Source organism: Mustela erminea, chromosome 2 (assembly GCF_009829155.1).
Source record: "Mustela erminea isolate mMusErm1 chromosome 2, mMusErm1.Pri, whole genome shotgun sequence".
Taxonomy (NCBI): Eukaryota; Metazoa; Chordata; class Mammalia; order Carnivora; family Mustelidae; genus Mustela; species Mustela erminea.
In genome coordinates, this window is record NC_045615.1 from 80002117 (window position 1) to 80021253 (window position 19137).

A 19137-nucleotide genomic window follows, 5' to 3' on the forward strand; every position below is an offset into this window, starting at 1 on the left:
CAGATGAATTACAAAAGGGCATTTAATTATTAATTGGCAAAACTGGGATTTAATCCTGGTTTAATATATTAAACTGGGTTTTAAATGTTACCCCTTATCACTTTTCTTTTGTTTTTCTTTTTTTCTGTACCCCTAGAAAAAGCTTGTCAACAAGTTGCTATGCAACCTGCATCTCAATTATTTTAGTCATGTAAAATTCAGCAATTCTCAAGAAGGAACTGTAGTAGATAATCTGTGTAAAACATTGTAGTAAGATGACAGAAGAAACAAATATGATTTTCTTTCTTCCCACTTCAAATTCTTGAAATGACAGAACACAGACTTTTAAAGGGAATATCAATATTATCACTGGAATACTACAAATACTGTCATTAGCAGACTAAAATTTGAAGGGAGTTATGAGAAAATACAAAGTTGGTGGAATCATATTGTCAAACGATCCCCAATTCAAACCATTTGGGGGAAGACTGCTGAAGAGGTGGGAGTGAATCTAGGGAACACAATGCTCAGAGACAAAGGATGTAAAGCAGAAGTGTTCCTTTTGGCAATTGTCAGGATGAATCATTAGGGCTCTGATTCAGAAAAGTTAAGAGATGCCTCCCTTTATGTGTTTTTGCTGATAAATAGGCATCAGAGATTTCCTTCCATGTTAAAGCAATACAGATATGGCCACCTAGGATGAAGTCATGGTTAATACGCAGTTGGAACAGACTAGTTGAACCAGTTGTTTAAGTATTGTAGGACTTCTTTTTGTTTTTTTTTTTTTTTTAAAAAAAACATTTTATTTATTTATTTGACAGAGAGAGAGAGATCACAAGTAGGCAGAGAAGCAGGCTGAGAGAGAGGGTGAAGCAGGCTCCCTGCTGAGCAGAGAGCCCGATGTGGGGCTCAATCTCAGGACCCTGAGATCATGACCTGACCCGAAGGCAGAGGCTTAACCTACTGAGCCACCCAGGTGCCCCTTCTTTTTGGGTTATTAAATGGACATTGCTTTTAGGCCCTAAATTCTGTCCACTACCCCAGCCTCCCAAGTGTCTCTTCCAGGACCCTTAAAATTCCTCATAATTCAGGAATCAAAGGATAGTAGTTTGACATTACAAGGGGCTGCAAGATTTCAGTCTGATGCTCTGGGCAATATCCATTCTGGCTGCCTAGTACCTATGCCCTATAAGGTAGAGTAGGCTTCTCAGATGTTTGCTCTCTCTTCTTTCTCAACATATATCCTTTTATGTTTAGAAGTGGTAGTGTAACTTACTTGAAGTCAATAAAATGTGTACGGAAATGGTATGTATCACTCCAAAATGGTAAAAGAAAATGTACTCTTCACCTTCCAAGGTGAATCCTGAAGCTTCAACATTGAAAGGCTAGTCTCAAAACCTAATAAGTCCCCTGCCACCCTAGGTGCCCCAGGACTATAATAAATATTTGTTTGATGTCATTAAGATCTGCAGATTGACAACTAAAACACAAAAGAAAGCTTGACTTAATCCACCAGCAGTTAAATACTTTGTAGCTCTCCTTTGGTAAGTACCTCCTAACTGGTAACATCCAAGAGGAATGGGGTCCCCACTTACTGGGAAGCCAAGGTGAATGAATCAGCAGCCCACTCTGCTTTCCCCAGGAAATAACTCTTAGAAATGATATCCACAACTGATCAGGACCTCCCTATTATAAAGATGGCTAAAAAATAAACAACAATAAAAAGAGATGAAAAGTGTAAAGTTTTAAGAGTCGTTGAGGATAAATTTTAAAATTCCAACATCTACTTCAGAAAGATCCAGAAGGATTGGGCAAAGGACATAAAGGGGGAAAAATAATTCTCAGAGTTTAGATAAGATCTGTTTTATTTAAATAACCTGCTACGGGGCGCCTGGGTGGCTCAGTGGGTTAAGCCGCTGCCTTCGGCTCAGGTCATGATCTCAGAGTCCTGGGATCGAGTCCCGCATCAGGCTCTCTGCTCAGCAGGGAGCCTGCTTCCCTCTCTCTCTCTCTGCCTGCCTCTCCATCTACTTGTGATTTATCTCTGTCAAATAAATAAATAAAATCTTAAAAAATAAATAAATAAATAACCTGCTAAAAGCCACAAAATATGAATTATCAAAGACAAATTCACACATTCTCAAGAAATTTCAAAACAATGATAAAGAGAAAAATTTAAATGTTGAGGAACCTGAAAAATTTACAAGCTCAGCAAACACGAATAAATTGTTATGGTTTTTGTTTTTGTTTTAAATACAAGGTCTGGATCTAAAAGACGATGGAGGATTGGTTTCAGATTTTTGATAAAAAAATGTTTTCATCCTAGAAATTTATCCCTAATAGTGATAGTAAGAGAATTCAGCAGACATATAACTCCAGTGGCTTAAGTGAAGTTTTCACTTAAGAAGATGTGTCATAGTAAGGCAACAGCTACTCAATATCATTAATATCCCAAGCTCCCTCTATCTAAAGACCACTTTCTTTAGGAAGTGACTTCCCACCTTCACACACATCCCCCAGTCATAATATGGCTGATCATTCTTGTTTCATATCCGTATTACCAGAAAGAAGAAGAAGGAAATAACAAAAGGGGAAAGGCGTGTCCTGTATTGGAAACTCTATTCAAAATGGTGTCCATACAGAAAAAGCAAATTTTCCTAGACATGCCAATATTTCACCCTACAACTCTGTAGCCAGATCTGTGTCATATGTGTTGGGGAGGAAGAAAATTTTTCTCTACTCTTTTAAATTCTTTTGACTGGTCTAAGAGTAAAATTAATAGATTAAGAGGAGAAAAAAAATTTAATAACATAATGTAAGGGGCTCATAAAAATATAAGACCCACTATATACTTGACACTTATAAACAATACTGAGCTAAGGAGAAAGGGGGAAGGGTTTAGGACTTCAGAGGAAAGGAAGTCAATTCACAAGGAAATGGGAAGAGCAAATGTTTGGTAAACAAATGTTTGCCATGCTATGTGAAGAAGCTTTCCTGTGCAGAATGGTTATCTTTGGTAATAGTTCTCTTCCTGGTAATAGTTCTTATCCTGGCTCCCTATCTAAATTATTCTAGGCCATTAAGTGGGGAGGTAAAAAGCTCTTTTTGAGTCTTTTGGCCTTAATTGTCTTCAGCACAAAATAATCCACATGCCAAAGTGGTACATTCTTGGGTGGCCAGTCCTGGACTCCATCATGTGCCACCCCTAATTTCAGTAAGGGCTGGGAAATTAAGAAGAGATATTGCTACTTTAAACACATTTGAGTTTACAATAGCAAGGGAAAATGAGAGAATGGAAAATGGGTAGGAGATAAGGAGGGTCTGCCAGTGATTTTCCTTAGCATGACTCACCAATTTTGGTCTTCCCCTCCTTCAAGGTGCACAGTATTCAAAAAAAGTAGGACTATGACCTGCAAATCCGGAAATAAACATGACATGGGCACCTGAGTGGCCATGAGTATCGGACTCTTGATTTCTCGTCAGACCTTGACCTTGGGCACCTAGGATCTAGTCCCATGTCAGGCTCCATGCTAGGCAGGTAGTCTGCTGGAGGATTCTTTCCTTTTCCCTCTGCCTCTCCTCCCTCTAATAAATAAATGCATCTTTTAAAAAAATAAAGATGTATGGCAATCTCACAAAATTAAATAACACTTTTTGAATCATGGAGCTAAATCTAAAACTATGGAAGTATTATAATTTTAGCATTAAAATTATAATACTTTTAACAATAAAATTATAATACATTTTACTTAAAAGTCCCCAAACTCAGAATGCTCAAGTAAGAGGATCAATGTTTACAAATACAAAACTTCTGTACAACAAAACAGAAAAAGAAAGTAATTTAGAATGTTGAAAAATGGGTCTCATTTTACTTTCGCATACTTATTATTTGAGTATTTTAATAAAGAGGATAGATGCTTGTATTCTTTGTATAATATCTTATTTTATTTTATTATTTTTTAAGATTATTTATTGATTTATTTATTTGACAAGGGAGACACATTGAGAGAGGGAACACAAGAAGGTGGATTGGGAGAGAGAGAAGCAGGATTCCCGGTTAGCAGAGAGCCCAATGTGGGTCTCGATCCCAGGACCCTGAGATCATGACCTGAGCCAAAGGCAGATGCTTAACAACTGAGCCACCCAGGCACCCCTGTATAGTATTTTAAATATAAAACACCAAACATACAAACATTTTATTTTACTAGGTATGAGCCAGTAGCCTTTTTCACCATCTCATCTATTTTAGTCATACAATCTAACACCAGATCAAAACAATCTAATGTGTTTTATAAATGATCATGCTTCACATATTAGATAAACACAGTTATAATGTGAGTTATCCTTTGTCCAAACCAAACATTGTTAATCTTTTCAATAATGGCTAATGTGGATGGTATTTGCTATCACTGTCTTCTTCTCTGAATGCAACAACTCCTATCTCTTAAACCATGGCGCAAGCTAAAATGTCAAGTGTGTGTGGTTTTTTTTTTTAAAGTGGCAAAATATATCAAAAGCATCACTCTTCTAAATCACATGTAATGTTTAATTAATAGGGACTAATCATACATTTATAATTTAAAGCAACTCATTCAAATGTACATGTTGTTTACTGGTTTTGCCTTAAAGTTCATTTTCTAGGTACTGCTAATTGGCCATGCCTTTTCCTTGTATTTTTCTTAATGAAGAGAGTGCTTTTCTGTTTTTCCTCAGCTACTTGAAGGTTTACTGCTGCCTCCTATTCCTTTAGATGAAGCCTGAAGGTCACAATTCTTACTGTTAGGACAGGGTTTGCCATACTCTGGAGACTATGCTTTGATGTACTGATTTTTCCTTTGAAGTTCATATTTACATCTGGGTTAGTTCTGATGTCACCAGGGTTATCTACTTTAGGTTGTAGACCCTTCCTTTCTGCCCCTGCTTTGTGTTAATTTGCGACTGATCTGTATTGTATCCAAAACAGGTTATGTCTTTACATATATAATACATAAATACTTGTGTAATTGAATGTTTTGTTTAGAAATATAGAACCTTTTATTTATCCCTGCTTAACTTCATTTTTTTGTGTTGAATGCTTACAGTAGGTAGAACTTCTTCATAATTTTCAGTGTTGTATTAATCCTAAACTTGATAAGGATTTTCTGTATATGTACACCCCAGTTACTGATATAAATACTGAATAAGCCAAGGCCAAGGACAAAGACCAACAGCACATCCGTCAAGAGCTTTCTCTAGGAGAGAGATTTGTCATTTCAAGTGTCAATTTGCTATATTCTTGTAAGAATAGGTGTCTGCTGGATTTATACTTTTGTGCTGCTTTTGCCTGGTATAGCGAGCAACTCAAAAATCTTAAACTCCTGGATTATATTCTGATTTCTGTCTCAAGTATTAATGTACATTAGGTCTTATTAGACAAGAAGAGTGTCTAGCTTCAAATTGAATAGTAACTTTAAGACCTAAATTTGCCAATTCTATTATAATATTCTGCTTCTTTCAACTCTAAAATATTGATTAGAAATGGATCTAAATTTTTAATGGAATATTTCCAATTATTTGGGGAAAAAAAAGATTAGAACTTTGTACTTACCTAAATCAGAGAAATTCTGTCACCTGGTAAAGAAATAATCAGTATTTTAATTTTCATTTTTTAAAGTAACCAGTTTTTTTAATATTACATTGGCATATCTAGATTTACTTTATATGTATATCTGGAGTGTTTAATACAGTTAATTACATGCTTTATTTTGTTTAATGCACAAAAAAAACATACAATGAAACAAATAACTTAGTGAGAGAATGTAATTTCTCAAAAGTCACACAAGTAGTAAGGGACAAACTGAGGTGTGAACTGAGGTGGGATGACAGCAGAACATAATTAATCACTAAACAGTCGGCCCTTTACGTATATTGTCTATTAATCTTTGGAACAATTAAAGTAGGGTTTTGTTATTGGTTTCGCTTTCCCAACATTTAAGAGAGTTTCTGTGTTAGGAGAATCCCTGGCCTTCTGATTTCCGGCTGGAAACAGGATAGGTTCTTGCCTAGAGGAGCTAAACAAGGCAGAAGCCCTTTCCAGCCGTCCTTGTTCATATCCTGTCTCACCAGAGCCTGAGCTGGGGGCGGGGGGAGCTTTGCCTCTCATTTTCTGGGACGGAAGAAGCAACAGCAGCTGCTAGGATCCTCGGGGGTGCAGAGTTGGAAGTTGTAGATAAGTTACAATGGCCGAGCTTACAGGCTCAGAGCTGGGGTGTGATGGCGCAGCAAAGTCCTCATCAGCATGGTTTTGAGCATTGTTTTTACCACTTGCCTTGAGGCTAATATTTCTGTGAGTCACCTAGTATTATTTTAATAAACTGCTCAGTTTAGAGTATGAGTTAAGAGCATAGGTCTAGATGGGCCACTTCCTAGGTGTGTCACCTTGGACAAGTAACTTAATCTCTATATGCTTCAGTTTCCTCCTCTGTCTCAGGAAATAACAATAATAAGGTGATAATAAGGTGGGGTCCAGTGTCGGGGGGGGATTTTGAAGATTCCATGGCACACAGAAATTTCCATAATGATCCACTATTATCATTAGGCCAATTTTCTCATTAATCAGGCAAAGTGTTTCTTACGGCCAAGAACTATGACTGGTAATTATTAATAGTTTGGGGTTTGATGAGAAACTGAGGCTCTGAGGAGTTATTTAAGGTTGTGAATTTAGAGAAGTGTGGAGGCAGTAATTTTAGAGTAAAATGTAGGTCTATCTGAACTCCAGACTTAGTTCAGTTCTTTGCGTTGTCCTACTTAATATAGGATGGCTAAAAATATCCTTATATCAAACAAATAGAAGTATCTTCATTAAGAAGCAGTTGGCTGGGACAGAGGAGAGGGTTTGATGAGGAGAATTTCCTTTAACTCTATTATTATTACATTTAGGAGACCTTCTACCAGACTGAAATCCCAATCCCCAATTAAACCAAAGAAAAATGTGCCTGTGTATATAAGATATAACATGAACCCAATAACTTAATAATTCTGTTTATTAAAACTGTCTTGAAGTTAATCCTATTATAGATATCTAGTGCCCTGGAAGCAGACAAGATTACTAAAACAGAATGCCTGTAGTTTTTCTTTAAATTTTTTTTCTTCCATCTCATTTTCTTGGCTTCAGAATTCAGTAAGCTGCAAATCTCCACTCTCTGATACTAAATGTAGCAAGGTTAGCAGAAACTCTTGACATAAGGGCTTATCTTTCCCCCTTACACTCACCAGCCAGAATTTCATCAATCTTGCTATGGCTGCAAAATGAAAATGTGGGTTCCAAACAAAACAGCCAAGCATTTCACATTTGAGTTAGGCTTCTTTGCCATAGTAGAAAACTTTTTTTACCTTCATCAAGGGGATAATCAGAAAAGGGGCATCATTTTCACCCTGATGTTTCCCTTTGTACAAGGCCACACTTAAATGTATTTATCTTTTTTTTAATTAACATATATTATTTGCCCCAGGGGTACAGGTCTGTGAATCATCAGGCTTACACATTTCACAGCACTCACCATAGCACATACCCTCCCCAATGTCCATGACCCAGCCACTCTCTCCCTAACCCCTAGCTCCCAGCAACCCTCAGTTTGTTTCCTGAGATTAAGAGTCTCTTATGGTTTATCTCTCTCCTGATCCCATCTTGTTTCATTTTTTCCCTCCCTTCCCCCATGACCCCCTGCCCTGCCTCTCAAATTCCTCATATCGGAGAGATCATAGGATAATTGTGTTTCTCTGATTGACTTATTTTGCTCAGATTAATACCCTCTGGTTCCATCTATGTTGTTGCAAGTGGCAATACTATATTTCTGTCTCCAAAGGTAAATGTGATGATTTTGATGGGAAACCCAGGATATGGTCTTTGATAGTACACATTATAATTGCAACGTACATACTTTTATGAGGAGCTAATCATGGAGAATCACATACCAAATGTTTCTTAAATTGTTTCTTTTAGAAATTGGAACATTTTTATTTTATTCTTTTCTATTTTAAGGTCAAACTTTAATTTTAACAGAATATAAAATATAACATTTCTTTTCCTATCTAATTGTATATAACTTTAAATATGTTTTAAATGGGTATGTACGTCATTATTTGCAACTTCTCCATGTCATTCTGTATTATTTTTCATTTATTCTTATGATCATCAGTAAGGCATACATTTAATGAGCAAAAATAATAAATTCTCAGCTTATTAAACCAAGCCAGTATAAGTTATTAAAAATATTAACCTTCTTTAAAATATATTTGTGCAATATTTGATCAAGTGATATTTCTGAAATAGAGTCTCTTGTCTCTTTTATGGTAATAACTTGGTAATAACTGTTGTTTGCAATGTATTTAAAAATATACAGTGTTTTACATTGATTTTTCTCATTTAATTCTAACAACTGTGTGACTGCTTACAGAAGGCTTTATTGTACATTTTCAGTTCAGAAGATGACGCCTAGAGAGGTTAAATTGCATTTCCCTACAAGAGGGTACGGATGGAGGGCCAGGGGCTGGGGCGGCAGGAGACTAGCAATAAATGGCAGAGCTGAACTTGAATCTACTATTCTAAAGGGAGGATTCAGTGTCTTTCCTATTACAGCCGTTTCTCTCATTCTTTGACTGAATTCATAGGAGCATTTGGAAGTGAAATCAGTTGTTTTATCTCAGGAAACTTACTCTGGCTGCCAGCCTTGCAGAGAATATGCAAACCCCATATGAAAAAATGAAGAAGATGGGGCTATTTCTCAGCCCCATCTGAAGAAAACCCGGATCCCCCGCGCTCCCCAGCTCCTCTCACTGGGTCTGGGAAGACGGAGTGCACGGCACAGTGCTGGTACGCAAGACAGGTTCGCTATCTGGTCCTTAAAAGAGTGAGAGATGCCTGGGCGTCCTTGTGATTTCTTGGAAAGAACACCTCACTTATCAGCCAAAACGTTTGCCAGAGGATCAAGGACGCCCTCCTAGGCCCGGTATCACAGCGAAATTCTTTCTCTTTGAGATGAAGTTTTCTTATAGGTAAATGAGGGGGTGACAGAGACATTTAAATATGTCCTAATATTTGTGATTGTTGCAAGGCAGTCTCATTTGACCCAGGAGGTGACCATTCTTTTACTCTTCAGTTATCAGGTGTTTGATTGTTTTCATAGGGTTTTTTTTCCTCTCACCCAAGCAGTGTGGAGCCCCTTTTGATCATCCTTCTCTGCTGTGGAACACCCTGAAAAAGTGAAAGCCTCCCATCTATTTAGATCAGCTCACTGCCTTTATCAAAGGAATACTATAGGCTAATTTGTAGGCTGGTTTACCTGATTCGGTGAAATAATGTCTACACCAGAAAAAAATGGTATTTTATTAAAAGTTCCTATTTTTAAAATGTCCTTATTAGCCTTAACACTGTTTGAGTTAAGAAAAAAAGAATGAAAGAAAGAAAAGAAAAAAAAAAAAAACACCAAAACACCAAAAACAGAACAAAACAACTCCTTTCTCAGCTTTTGGATGAGTGATACAATTTTTTGCTATAGTTTAAGGAAAGTCCACATGAATGCTTGTAACTTACAAATGGGAGAGAGGTACCATTCCTATTAGGCCTCTGAGGTGTGAAGTTGCTTCTGTGATTCAAAAAGCATAAATACATAAATTGGCCACAATAATACAGGAGTTGAGCAGGATCTGAAGTTCGACTTTGTAATGAATCTGACACTGTTGTGCGGCAGTTAGATGTAACGATAATAAGGACAGATTTCTTATTCTTGAAATCAATGGTTTTCTTTGCCTGTCCCTTTATCCCTATAAACCAGCCAGGATTTTATTTCTTTAGCCTATTTTCTTTCTGGTTCAAAAGTGAATCCTCACGTCACATATGTGAAATACTCAATTTTAAGTTATGTTTGTATTATCTTTACACAGAATCTTCAGAAACAAAACACATAAGCCATTTCCAGAAGAGAAAGGTGGAATCAGAAATTATTTTCCTCCTTAAGAAAGAAAATAACTTATAATCAAGAAATTGTCTCCAGAGCTAGCTTAATGATAACCAAGGATTAAAAAAGCAAGAAGCTTCAAATGACATACAGAACTCATATGCATCTGTTATGAGGCACATATTTAAATCACTTATACTTATTTGAAAATTTGTTTTAAGTGATTGTATAAAATCATGAAGTGATAACTAGTTATCTAATATGAAAATCAGTGATGATTTGTTTATTGATTCTGGTTGGTACACAGAACCTTCCTAGGATCCAGTTTTCTTATCTATAACATAAAACTTTAAATTAGACAATCTGATTGTCCCTTTCCAATTCCAAACTACAGTGATTTATCTCTCTTCCAAAGAGCCATGTTAATTTTACAAGTAAATTTTTTTCTTCTATAGTTTCTTAAATACTTTCGTGGAAGTGTCTCATGGACTCTTGAAAACCTTGTGAAGCCTATCACTTATGTAATAATCAACAAACTTTAATAGTGTGTTAATTATGTACAAGACATTGCAAACTATAAAAGACCCCAAGAAATATAAGACATCCTTAATAACTTTAAGGAGCATACAACCTAAGTTGAGAGACAATGAATACAGGAAAAATCAGATAAAACCATATAATCATTAGGTAAATGATGTCTTGAGGGAGTCAGTGAATACTGTCTGATTTAATTGTATGGGCTAGAGGAGCTGAGTCCATAAGAAGATGAGCTCTTTGGGGCTGAATGGATCTAAGGATTCTTATGAAAAATTTTTCGATTTGTGTCTCAAAGGATGGGGAAAATCTGACTGGGTAAAGGGAAGATCCATGGCAATTATAGCTACTACTCTGAGACCTTTTAAAGTATGATAGGTGTTTTTCTACAGTAGCTTGACAAGATATTATGACAGTATTCTTATTCCTATTTTAAATGAAGAAAGCAGAACTTTTAGAACTAACACTCATATTCTGATTTTTTTTCAAAGATTTTATTTATTTATTTGACAGACAGAGATCACAAGTAGGCAGAGAGGTAGGCAGAGAGAGGGGAAAGCAGGCTCCCTGCTGAGCAGAAAGCCTGATGCGGGGCTCGATCCCAGGACCCTGAGATCATGACCTGAGCCAAAGGCAGAGACTTAACCCACTGAGCCACCCAGGCGCCCCATATTCTGATCTTTTATTTTCCAATCTTCTGCTCTTACCTGTACTTTAACTGGAATTCTAAATATATATTGTTTCCTAATTCTACTATGACTTTTTTTTTGGTCTTAGGTTTGTTTGGGAACAGATTAGAGGATTAATTAATATTTGAATTGCTAACTCTTAATCTGCATTGTATCTTTCATATTAGTGACTGTGGTATTGCTATTTTTATTAACAGAAGAGTATGCTGAAGCCAAAAACTATTCTAGGTAGGGATCAAAATCAAGAATGTAGAAAACTGGAAGGCATTAGATTATGAATTTTGTCTTCAATAGTTTGTAGAAAGAAAAACTTGCAGAAAGGTTGCTTGTACAGCTTTTCTTTCACATATGGACAATTATTATCCTTTTGACCCCAAAGTGTTCAAGAACCTTTATAAACCCTTAACATACACATAGGGACTAATGTTGTTAACGAGCAACTTTAATTGCTATTATTATTTAGAAACCAATATGTAGTACTTGTGTTATCCCTGTGCCACATGTGAAGCCCATTGCTCTCCATCATCAAGAAAGAAAGAAAGAAAGAAAGAAATCAACCGTGACTATTTTTGATAATGATTTATCCATATGTGCTATAATTCCTTCTCTCTTACATCATTTAGGAATTCTAAAGGTCAGATTGCTAGTTGAGTGTCTGCCTTCCTGGAGGAGGATATGTTAGGAGCTATTGTATACATTTACAGAAAAATTCAGGAAAGGAATTTTATGAAATCAATAGCTGAACTTTTTGAAAACCCTAATGAGGGACTAATGAAATTTCCAGGCCTCTGCTCATTCAAAAGAAACAAGGGAAGTGTCACTTTGACATCAAAAACTAGCCTTTACATCCTTGAAGTGGTTTCCTTTAAAAAGAACACAAAGCAGGAAATGGAGGGGAGGCTGGGGAAATGGATAACAAAATTTCTGTAGCAGCTTGTGTCCATTTTAACCCTTCCAGGTTTTATGATGCCCGTATTTTATAACACGGTATTTCTTAGATACTAAAAATTCCAAAGTATACCTTTATAATTTCACCTTGAAGAATTCTCTCATAGTGTACATTTATTTTTTAAGATTTTCATTTATTTATTTGAGGGAGGGAGGGAGAGAAAGAGAGAGAGATCATGAAGGGGAGAGTATCAGAGGGAGAAGCAGACTCCCTGCTGAGCAAGGAGCCCAATGCAGGACTCTATCCCAGGACCCTGAGATTCTGAGCTGAGCTGAAGGCAGCTGCTTAACTGACTGAGCTACCCAGGCACCCCAGTATACATTGTCTTTCTCAAATTAACAATTTCTTTCTCTAAGACAAAACACATTTTCTTCTGTCTGTGCTCAGGTCAGCCTATCAGTGAAATCTTTCTTTGTATGTCTAATTGATTTAAAAAACTCCGCATAAAGTAGATAGTTAATGAGAAACAGTCTTGTGTACAAGGATCTTTGTAGTGCTCCAGTTTTTTTTTTTTTTTTCCCAGCGGTACAGAATTTGGAACACAGGACCCAGCTTTCATACTTTACATTTAATGGGCACAAATAAGAATAGTGTCTTCTTCTGTGTGATTGTAGTGGCACTTGGAGACTGTGCTTGGACACACATGTGAACTTGACAAGAGACAGTTTCATTAAAGAACCTTTTACACTAAGTGTTCCACCTTCTTTTGCAAAACATATATGGGTATGGATAGAACTTTCATGCAGCCTAAATAGATTTCTCCTTCTGTATGCTTTAGCTATGCTAACCAAACTATTTGTTTATAGCAGCATTTCTCAAACACACTGATCTCAGGACCCATTTATACTCTTAAAAACTAAGGACTCCCAAAGAGCTTTTGTTAATATGGTTTATATCTGTCAAAATTCCACATGTTATAAATTTAAAGGGAGATATTAATTTTAAAATAGCAATCATATCACCATGAGAAGTGAGTATAAATAACATAGGTTTATGAAAAATATCTGCGTTCTCCAAACCAAAGAAGAATATTTGGCAAGAATAGTGACTTTTTACACTTGTAAATGCTTTTACATATTTACAAATCCTTTTAAATGCCTGTCTTAATGGTTAATGTTTACCATTGTTTTTATATCTGCTTCTGCATTTCATCTATTGAAATATATTTAGTTGAAATATATGAAGAAAATATGACCTCATACAGGTTTTTAGTTGAAAAAGGAAGACATAGTTTAAGAGTCTTTTAAAATAACTGCATATATTCTTTGCTATTTCACCATTACTTGACAGGTAGTAGTTTCTTTCTTTCTTTTTTTTTTTTTTAAGATTTTATTTATTTTATTTGACAGACAGAGATCACAAGTAGGCAGAGAGGCAGGGGAGGAAGCAGGCTCCCCACCGAGCAAAGAGCCCGATGTGGGGCTCGATCTCAGGACCCCGGGACCATGACCTGAGCCGAAGGCAGAGGCTTTAACCCACTGAGCCACCCTGGCGCCCCGACAGGTAGTAGTTTCTTAAAGGTTAGTTGCACTATGAAATCTGTAATCATATCAATCAACTTTGTGAACTCTGTTATATTAAAAGCCTAACTTGTACTTTGCTGTTTAACTTGTACTTTGGATGAATATTTTACCATGCATGCATGATTTTATGAAATTATGCACTGGTCATATAGAAGATTTATTGAACTATCTGGATCTTTTTGATGTTGACACATTTCATTATACAATATAAAAAATCATTTATTAATATTATTGTCAACCTCATCAGAAAAGTCTTTAGGGGGGTGCCTGGGTGGCTCAGTGGGTTGAGTCTTTTGCTCGGGTCATGGTCTCATGGTCTCGGGGTCCTGGGATGGAGCCCCTCATTGGGTTCTCTGCTCAGCGGGGAGCCTCCTTCTTCCTCTCTCTCCCTGTCTGCCTCTCTGCCTACTTGTGATCTCTGTCTGTCAAATAAATAAATAAATATCTTTTAAAAAAAAATAAAATTCTTTAGGCATTGGAAGATGTGACACTCACAGTGATGAACACAAGTTTCCCAAATTTCTAATTCTTACCAGATAGCTTGAATTTCTTCACTGGCAACCACTGCTGTCAGTTTTTCTTTGAAGTGACAGGTTCACTTCATTTTTGGGAAAATCTCTGCCAGATACAGGTATTTAAGTCTGAATAATCATAGTGTATCTGTCCATAATTTGTTCAAGGAAAAATGGCCTCCCAGGAGAAAAACAGCTGCTTCAGCCTGCAAATCAAGCAATTGCACTGGTGCTTTTACTGGTCCAACTATTTTTTGTATGCGCCCAGCAGAAGTGTGCTGTAGACATACTCCCAATTGTATCACACATGTTTTCATGGATTATGGTTCTTAAAAAATTAATCCTCCTTATTGTTTCATCAAAGACATCCTGAAGTGAAACTGTTATTTTTTTTAAATTGTGATCGTGTGGTGATGAAGAACATAATCACTAGAATATAAATTGGTGCCACTGCCTGGGTTTGCCCTGAGGCACATCACTTTCACACATCATTGCTTTTGCACCATCAGCAAAATGTCCACACCATGAAAGAGGAAATAATGTCATATTATTATTAAAATAGTTTGGGACTCACTCTTGAAAATATGTCAGAAGCTTCTAGAAGTCCACAGATCTTTGAGACCGCTGATCTATAACATGAAAAGATTATAGCCTCAATCCTTACACTGGCCATTCATTCAAGGAAGTACATGAATTATGCATGAGTTAGAAATTTTCTCTTTATATCTATACATAGATACATAATAACCACATTAATAATAGCTCACAAAATTGCATAGGGACTGAAATTTTTATGAGTCTAAATGCAGCTAGATTTATTTAAATTTGACTATATCTGTTTACCATTATTAAGATAATTTTCATCTACAGATAATATTTCCTGAATTTTTTTCTGTAGGTTATAAAAAATAAAAAAGCAAAAAATGCATTTTCTAAGACACCCATGGTTGTTCACACCAGAGAGTTAAATAAAATATTATTCACTATTAATTAAATATAAGTGCTTCAAATACTAACTGAATATCTGGGAAAGCTAGACTATTCCATATTAATGATATTACATTTATTTTTGGGGTATTAATGAGGCCTAGCTCATAATCTCATTTTAATTAATTTACTATCAATTTTTTAAGACTCTGAACTGATGGAAGGGAATGTGGTAACAGTACAAAGATAAGGTACAACCTCTGTTTATGACTGTGTCTTGTTTGATATAATTTAAGGCGATAAGTGCTATAATAAAGATAAAATATAGGATGCCTGGGTGGCTCACTGGGTGAAGCCTCTGCCTTCCCCTCAGGTCACGTTCCCTGCTCAGGAGGGAGTCTGCTTCTCCCTCTGCTCTTTGCCAGGCTCTTGCTCTCTCTCTCTTGCTCTTTCTCAAATAAATAAAATCTTGAAAAAAAAAATTAAATGAAAACTAAAATATAAAGAATTGTGGAATTATGGAAGCAAATGGACAAACTTAACTCCACATGGAGAATCATATAGAAAAGGGTAGATTTAGAGTTAATTCTTGGAAGACAAGTAATTAGAATAACAATAACTACTGTTTCACTTCTTATGAGCTTGGTCCTGTTCCAAGCATTCTATACTTATTTATCACTTAGTCTTCATAATCATCAATGAATAGGAACAACTGTTATCCCAATTTTACAGATGATGAATCTGAGTCACAAGTGGTTTAAAAACCTGCCCATGGTCAGACAGGAAACAATATTTGAAGCCATATTTGAACCCAGGAATTCCAGTTTCAGAGTTTGTGCTTTTGATCACTAGACTGTTCAGGAATCTAAAAACCACATGGAACGTATTTTATGTTAGCATCCATTGTGTGCGCAGGAGCAAAGGGCATGCAAGCAAAAAAACACACAGAATCTTTTGAGAATGTGCCATGTTTTTACCGTGCTCCTCTCTGAAGTAGGAAACCATTTTCCTCAGATGAGAGAGGTGGGGCAGTGGGGAATTATTGGACATGAGTAAGTACTTGAATGAGAATAAGGGCGCCTGGGTGGCTCAGTTGGCTAAGCTTCAGGCTCTTGATTTCAGCTCAGTTGTGATCTCAGGATCATGAGCTAAAGCCCTATATTGACTTCTGTGCTTAGTGGAGTCTAATTGTCTCCCTCTCACTCTGCTCTTCCCCATGCTCTCTCTCTCTCCCTCTCTCATTCTCTTTTTTCTCTCTCCCTCTCTCAAATAAATAAATCTTAAAAAAAAAAATGAGAATCACTACAGCATTGTATGCAGAAATAACTGCTCATAAATACAGCAAGAATTTTAAACCTCACATTTGTAGTGGTTCAAATCTATATTGTTATTTGTTGTTTCCCAGCAGATCTCAGAAATTGAGATACTGGAAAATATTTGGTTTGGTCCAGGGTTAACAATAAAATAGGATTTTAGGATATTTCCCAAACAGTGGCTAAACTTGTGGACTTTGGGGTATAGACTGAATAGAAAAAATCCTGACAGAAAAAAACAGAGCTCTGCTATTTTATTTCTGTCTTTTCTACCTATGAGAAATAGTCTGGAAACACTGATACTGAAGCCCTAGATTAATGGGAAAATGACTATGAATGCATAGAGTTTCCTATGAATGGTTATTGTCTGTTCCAGAAAATAAAACAAAATGAGAATCAGTTTGTATCTGGAGTCTGACTGCTTGTGTTGAAATGCCAGTTCTTAGGATAGCAGGCAAATTATGTAAATACTCTGTGCCCCTGCTTCCCTATCTATAAACCAAGGATGATGACTGTCATTTACATCAGAGTGTCATGGGATTAACTGATATAAACCATGAAATGAACAGATGCTTGCCCAGAATAAGTACTTAAGTACCCACTCTTATCACTAATATTGTTATTATTATTATCATAGACTAAAGTAATAAAGATACAGAGTTTCTGGATGAAGAGTTCACTATATGAACAAAAACTTCAGTTTTGTTTCTTAAAAATATTCATTCAGAGTCTGAATGACAATGTTTAAACACATCACTCAGGATTCCTGATTTCTAGGATCTTTTAATTTGGAGTCAGAGAGGAACATACCTTTTAACTTTTCTGAGTCAATAAATTTTGATCAGTAAATTTTGATCTTATATGTAATTTGTTGGTTGTGTCCACACACACACACAGAAAATACCAGTTTATATTGCTGCAGTTGTTCAAAGTAATTTTTTTTCCCCTGAAATGAAAATACTCAGAAAGCACAGTGAACAGGTACCAGGTCTGATGAACTGCCCAAGCAAATCTAATCCAAGCATTCTGGAATCTCTGTTCCATAATCACCAAAATGCCCTACATCCTCAGAACATTAGGTGACTAATCCCCTCTTTTCCTGGCCTTACCTAAAACCTGATTCTTCCCAGAGTTGCCAGGAACTCTTCATCATCTGTCCAGATAATTATGAATACTTAAATCAATGTGCAGTCTAATAGTGCTTGTGTTTATTCATCCAAGTGCCATAATATCAATAAAACAGAGATTCTTGATTTGCCTGACTTCTTTCAAGTTGTGTAAAACAGTTAATGTCTAGAATTGCAAGTGGCTAAGACTGAAAGCTTATAGAAAGTGAAGAGTAACAGCAAAACTGCTACCCATTATCGAATGTTTACAGTATACCAGGTGTTATCCAAAGTAATTTACATGTATTGTGACCTATTAGTAAGTAGCTGTTAACAATTTTTCTCACCTCATGAGAAAGCTGAGTTTGATAGAGATTATATAACCATCTGTGGGCACACATTGAGCTTTTTTTAGAGGAAAGGGAAGTGTCAGGATTTTAAAATGTGATTATAATTACATCCCTTGGGGATGATCTTCTTGTAGTATGAATTCTTGCTATTAAAATAGAACTCAGGTTATGATATATTTTAGGTTTTACATTAAAATATGGGTGGTATAAAATCTGAAGAAAAATTAATAACTTCTATTTTTTAAGGACCTGGCAGTATCCCAACACAGAAATTTCACTGCCTTCTCCTTTAGTCAGATTTCTTACCACACCATAAAGGACTTAAAGTTTCTCTTTTGGATCAAATCATCAGGATACATTCCATGTGGAGTCTTTAAGACATGATCCGTTACCAAAACCTATCTATTTGCAGACTGTTTTCAAGGAGATATTTTGTAGGTAAATATGAAACCTCCTACCTTTATCAGTCTTATCACTCTGGCAGAATTCTGTTCTATATATCTCTAATCCGTAGGCTAATTCTCTACTCTCACCTGAGAGACTTCTCTACATAGTTCTTGCTAGAGGAGAGCCGTTTTATCCTCAGAAGTAAAATTGTGCTCTCAGCAGTTACACAGATCCAAACTTAATTTTTTCTCACCCTATGGGTCCCTGACAGAATTATTTTATTAAGTGTCTCTCCTTCAAACTTTCTGACTGTATTTGGATGAATTCTCTTCAGGAGCACCTTTTCATTTCTACGTTTAGCTGACATTGCAATGGTTATCAAAGAGAAACCCGCTTACCGAATTCTTCAATGCTTTAACCTTCATAAAACTAGACTACTTTCTAAAGTCTAGGTTTCCATATCAATGCATTGCTCTCCAGAAAATGGAGTTGTCAGTAAAATCAGATAAGTATCTTTATATCTGTGGTTGTATATAGACAGTGTTCCTGACCAGCAAGCTTCTTCTGTTTATGATGTAAACTCAGGACTTTAAACAGTCATTAGATATCCTAAATGTGGTGGGGTAAGCCTCGACAGTTTAGGAGTTCCTCACGAATATCTAGACTTTAATCAAAGAAGTTAAATTTAATAAACCAACTTTCAAACTTATACAATCTTTATTACAGCTAATATTTGATGATTTATGGGGAAATTGTTCACATGTAGGATATATATTATTTTAAATAATAAATGGAAACTTTAGTATTTCTATTTCTTGACTTTTTTTCTGTATTACTTGATATGATGAAATTAATGGAGAATCCAAACCATAATACTAATTAATGATGAAATATGAAAATTTAGAATTGAAGTTCAGCAGTCTTCCACTTTAG

At 36.0% G+C, this 19137-nt stretch overlaps 1 long non-coding RNA gene across 1 annotated transcript; it reads right to left on the reverse strand.

The window, feature by feature from the left end:
* Positions 1–1582: 1582 nt before the first annotated feature.
* Positions 1583–14752, reverse strand: LOC116583384. The gene is made up of 4 exons (XR_004282706.1): positions 14696–14752; positions 5567–5589; positions 3331–3389; positions 1583–1680 (listed from the first exon to the last, which is right to left on the reverse strand). It is a non-coding gene; the product is annotated as an uncharacterized LOC116583384 (long non-coding RNA).
* Between the last annotated feature and the right edge of the window lie 4385 nt (positions 14753–19137).